Genomic DNA, 6000 nt, shown 5'->3' on the forward strand with positions numbered 1-6000 from the left:
TGAGTTCGAATGTGGGAGGGGCATTGCACAGTCAGAATGGCATGACATTAAACTCATACAGCCCATCGGGTGTGATTGGTTGGTTGGTTCATAGGAAGGGAAAGGCGCAGTATCTGTCACATTTGCTCTGTGGACACCTGAACCGCACCGTAAGGAAAGGGATGAAGGTGGGAGTGAAAGTGGATAGAGAGAAAGGAGGGCCGTAGTGGAGGGCTACGGAGTAATTTCGACCACCTGGGGATCTTTAACGTGCGCTGACATCGCACAGCACACGGACGCCACTTCGTTTCGCCTCCATCGAAACGCAGCCGCCGAGGCCGGGATTCGATCCCGGGAACTCCGGCACAGTAGTCGGGCGTCTTACCACTGCACCACCCCGGCGGGGCCCCATCGGGTGTGACGAAAAGCCGATCGTTCAAAAAACCGCTTTCGTCACACCCATCGGGTGTGACGAAAGCGGTTTTTTGGACGATCACGTAGAACGTGATCACGTAGAACGTGATCAAGAGCGAGAGCAAACGCTGTGCTAGAACCCTCTTGCGCTACCTATTGCTTCAAGACTGCCAGAAGAGGGTTCTAGCACAGCGTTTGCTCTCGCTCTTGATCACGTTCTACGTGACGCTGGCGGTAACAAAGGATGTTCTACGTCCGCCGCTATGGCTGAGGGTGGCGCTGGTGAACACTCTCAAGGTTCGTATACAGACAACACAAATATCCAAGCAAGTAGCAGGGGGGACAGCGGCCGATGTAGCTCAGTTGGAAGAGCACCGGACGCGATATTCGGAGATCGTGGGTTCAGTTCCCACCATCGGCACGTTGTTTTTTCTTCTACTTTGTGTTTAATTATCTTTCCCCTAAACAGATTACATTACTAATTTCTGTGATTATCTAAGCAAACATTAAAAAAAAAAAGACATAGAAGGACCATCCCCAACGCTTTCCTTGGCCTCGCCGACTGTTAGCATCTTTCCTTCATGTGTCATAACGAGCACCCTCATTTTCCCCTTAATTGATCTGCTTGTAGCTTACTGGGGTCTCGGTTCTGGCAGTCTTGAAGCCATAGGTAGCGCAAGAAGGTTCTAGCACAGCGTTTGCTCTCGCTCTTGATCACGTTCTACGTGACGCTGGCGGTAACAAAGGACGTTCTACGTCCGCCGCTATGGCTGAGGGTGGCGCTGGTGAACACTCTCAAGGTTCGTATACAGACAACACAAATATCCAAGCAAGTAGCAGGGTGGACAGCGGCCGATGTAGCTCAGTTGGGAGAGCACCGGACTCGATATTCGGAGATCGTGGGTTCGGTTCCCACCATCGGCACGTTGTTTTTTCTTCTACTTTGTGTTTAATTATCTTTCCCCTAAACAGATTACATTACTAATTTCTGTGATTATCTAAGCAAACATTAAAAAAAAGACATAGAAGGACCATCCCCAACGCTTTCCTTGGCCTCGCCGACTGTTAGCATCTTTCCTTCATGTGTCATAACGAGCACCCTCATTTTCCCCTTAATTGATCTGCTTGTAGCTTACTGGGGTCTCGGTTCTGGCAGTCTTGAAGCCATAGGTAGCGCAAGAGGGTTCTAGCACAGCGTTTTCTCTCGCTCTTGATCACGTTCTACGTGACGCTGGCGGTAACAAAGGACGTTCTACGTCCGCCGCTATGGCTGAGGGTGGTGCTGGTGAACACTCTCAAGGTTCGTATACAGACAACACAAATATCCAAGCAAGTAGCAGGGGGGACAGCGGCCGATGTAGCTCAGTTGGAAGAGCACCGGACGCGATATTCGGAGGTCGTGGGTTCGGTTCACATCATCGGGACGTTGTTTTTTCTTCTACTTTGCGTTTAATTATCTTTCCCCTAAACAGATTACATTACTAATTTCTGTGATTATCTAAGCAAACATTAAAAAAAAAAAGACATAGAAGGACCATCCCCAACGCTTTCCTTGGCCTCGCCGACTGTTAGCATCTTTCCTTCATGTGTCATAACTAGCACCCTCATTTTCCCTTTAATTGATCTGCTTGTAGCTTACTAGGGTCTCGGTTCTGGCAGTCTTGAAGCCATAGGTAGCGCAAGAGGGTTCTAGCACAGCGTTTGCTCTCGCTCTTGATCACGTTCTACGTGACGCTGGCGGTAACAAAGGACGTTCTACGTCCGCCGCTATGGCTGAGGGTGGCGCTGGTGAACACTCTCAAGGTTCGTATAAAGACAACACAAATATCCAAGCAAGTAGCAGGGGGGACAGCGGCCGATGTAGCTCAGTTGGAAGAGCACCGGACGCGATATTCGGAGATCGTGGGTTCGGTTCCCACCATCGGCACGTTGTTTTTTCTTCTACTTTGCGTTTAATTATCTTTCCCCTAAACAGATTACATTACTAATTTCTGTGATTATCTAAGCAAACATTAAAAAAAAAAAGACATAGAAGGACCATCCCCAACGCTTTCCTTGGCCTCGCAGACTGTTAGCATCTTTCCTTCATGTGTCATAACGAGCACCCTCATTTTCCCCTTAATTGATCTGCTTGTAGCTTACTGGGGTCTCTGTTGTGGCAGTCTTGAAGCCATAGGTAGCGCAAGAGGGTTCTAGCACAGCGTTTGCTCTCGCTCTTGATCACGTTCTACGTGACGCTGGCGGTAGCAAAGGACGTTCTACGTCCGCCGCTATGGCTGAGGGTGGCGCTGGTGAACACTCTCAAGGTTCGTATACAGACAACACAAATATCCAAGCAAGTAGCAGGGGGGACAGCGGCCGATGTAGCTCAGTTGGAAGAGCACCGGACGCGATATTCGGAGATCGTGGGTTCGGTTCCCACCATCGGCACGTTGTTTTTTCTTCTACTTTGTGTTTAATTATCTTTCCCCTAAACAGATTACATTACTAATTTCTGTGATTATCTAAGCAAACATTAAAAAAAAAAGACATAGAAGGACCATCCCCAACGCTTTCCTTGGCATCGCCGACTGTTAGCATCTTTCCTTCATGTGTCATAACGAGCACCCTCATTTTCCCCTTAATTGATCGGCTTGTAGCTTACTGGGGTCTCGGTTCTGGCAGTCTTGAAGCCATAGGTAGCGCAAGAGGGTTCTAGCACAGCGTTTGCTCTCGCTCTTGATCACGTTCTACGTGACGCTGGCGGTACCAAAGGACGTTCTACGTCCGCCGCTATGGCTGAGGGTGGCGCTGGTGAACACTCTCAAGGTTCGTATACAGACAACACAAATATCCAAGCAAGTAGCAGGGGGGACAGCGGCCGATGTAGCTCAGTTGGAAGAGCACCGGACGCGATATTCGGAGATCGTGGGTTCGGTTCCCACCATCGGCACGTTGTTTTTTCTTCTAATTTGCGTTTAATTATCTTTCCCCTAAACAGATTACATTACTAATTTCTGTGATTATCTAAGCAAACATTAAGAAAAAAAAGACATAGAAGGACCATCCCCAACGCTTTCCTTGGCCTCGCCGACTGTTAGCATCTTTCCTTCATGTGTCATAACGAGCACCCTCATTTTCCCCTTAATTGATCTGCTTGTAGCTTACTGGGGTCTCTGTTCTGGCAGTCTTGAAGCCATAGGTAGCGCAAGAGGGTTCTAGCACAGCGTTTGCTCTCGCTCTTGATCACGTTCTACGTGACGCTGGCGGTAACAAAGGACGTTCTACGTCCGCCGCTATGGCTGAGGGTGGCGCTGGTGAACACTCTCAAGGTTCGTATACAGACAACACAAATATCCAAGCAAGTAGCAGGGGGGACAGCGGCCGATGTAGCTCAGTTGGAAGAGCACCGGACGCGATATTCGGAGGTCGTGGGTTCGGTTCCCACCATCGGCACGTTGTTTTTTCTTCTACTTTGCGTTTAATTATCTTTCCCCTAAACAGATTACATTACTAATTTCTGTGATTATCTAAGCAAACATTAAAAAAAAAAGACATAGAAGGACCATCCCCAACGCTTTCCTTGGCCTCGCCGACTGTTAGCATCTTTCCTTCATGTGTCATAACGAGCACCCTCATCTTCCCCTTAATTGATCTGCTTGTAGCTTACTGGGGTCTCGGTTCTGGCAGTCTTGAAGCCATAGGTAGCGCAAGAGGGTTCTAGCACAGCGTTTGCTCTCGCTCTTGATCACGTTCTACGTGACGCTGGCGGTAACAAAGGACGTTCTACGTCCGCCGCTATGGCTGAGGGTGGCGCTGGTGAACACTCTCAAGGTTCGTATACAGACAACACAAATACCCAAGCAAGTAGCAGGGGGGACAGCGGCTGATGTAGCTCAGTTGGAAGAGCACCGGACGCGATATTCGGAGGTCGTGGGTTCGGTTCCCACCATCGGCACGTTGTTTTTTCTTCTACTTTGCGTTTAATTATCTTTCCCCTAAACAGATTACATTACTAATTTCTGTGATTATCTAAGCAAACATTAAAAAAAAAAAAGACATAGAAGGACCATCCCCAACGCTTTCCTTGGCCTCGCCGACTGTTAGCATCTTTCCTTCATGTGTCATAACGAGCACCCTCATTTTCCCCTTAATTGATCTGCTTATATATATATATATATATATATATATATATATATATATATATATATATATATATATATATATATATATATATATATATATTTTCTTCTACTTTGTGTTTAATTATCTTTCCCCTGAACACATTACATTACTAATTTCGAAGTAAAAATTAAAAAAAAAAGATAAAGTACAATGCCCAATGCTTTCCTTGGCCTCGCCGACTGTTGGCTTCTGTCCTTCATGTATTATAACGAGCACCCTCATTTCCCCTTCATTTATCTGCATATATATATATATATATATATATATATATATATATATATATATATATATATATATATATATATATATATATATATATATTGGACATTAAGCCATCCACCGATTTATGGCCTGATGCTGCATAAAGTTTTATTTCGAACTGCAAATAACTATTTAGGATGAAATAATTAGCACCTGCATTTACACCAGTGCGATTATACTCAGCATAGCCTATCCTACGATACCTCGATGCAGTCGCTTAAAGTTCGTTGTTTAATCAAAATTTACTAGCTCAAGATAAATAGGGTCTACATATAATCCAGTGCAGTTGTATTCTACATAGGCTATCCAACTATATATGACTTTAAGATGTACTGTGAAGTCTAATATTTAATAATTTGAATATAGTTTAACGAAGAACAAGCAGAAGCAGGGCCGTAATTTCTAACGCCCTGCTTTATTCTATCTTCCTCGTCTTCCTCTCCGCTTCACCGATCTCTACTTCATCTTGGTTGTCTCGGCATCACAATAGTTAGGGTAATTTCGATAAGTATATTAGTAAAGCGGTCACTTGGCTATGTATTCAAGAACAGTGAGAATTCATTTGGCCCCAGATTTAGGGCACTATACTAAGCGAGGCTTATCGTTACCCAGGCTGTCCCAGTTTGACCTTGGCTGAGCATGAAGGTCAGGTTGACGGAACAAGGCATTTTGTGGTTTTCTGCCTTGAGTACTGGCTCTAGAGCTCGAAAATTCACTTGGGGCTAAAAAGGCGATCACTTACTCTTAGAGGGATCCTGGAAACCAGAATGCAGAACCCTGTGCGTAACTCCTTCTGTTGGTCATACCTACTCTGGCCATTCAATATCCCTAAACTTTCTCTGAAAAATTACCATTTCGAGCCTAAAATTTCAGTCGTAACTTCAAATTCACAGGATCATGTACGGTAAATTTTGATATCAATGTAGCTCTTCCTCCTTGGATCCTTTTATGTTGTGACAGGAAGAATAACAGCGCTTTGTATTTTTACCCGCTACGTAGGGCAGATTCCGATATTTATACGCCGAGTGACTGATTCATCAAAACATTTGCATAAACCCACATTTGTGCATAATAATGTGCGGAGTTTTCAACTGTTCTTTTTTTGTGTGTGTTTGCATTTCAATGCAGTGCCTTCGACGTGTATTTATGATCGATAGGCGTTCAATGAGTGTTGGGCCGCTT

At 45.4% G+C, this 6000-nt stretch overlaps 1 non-coding gene across 1 annotated transcript; it reads left to right on the forward strand.

Moving 5' to 3' along the window:
* The first annotated feature begins 1244 nt into the window (after positions 1 to 1244).
* TRNAS-CGA (transfer RNA serine (anticodon CGA)) lies at positions 1245 to 1317 on the forward strand. Its single transcript has one exon. It is a non-coding gene; the product is annotated as a tRNA-Ser (tRNA).
* Positions 1318 to 6000: the final 4683 nt, after the last annotated feature.

The sequence above is a fragment of the Amblyomma maculatum genome, chromosome 1 (assembly GCF_055883805.1).
Source record: "Amblyomma maculatum isolate TAMU_Amacu chromosome 1, ASM5588380v1, whole genome shotgun sequence".
Taxonomy (NCBI): domain Eukaryota; kingdom Metazoa; phylum Arthropoda; class Arachnida; order Ixodida; family Ixodidae; genus Amblyomma; species Amblyomma maculatum.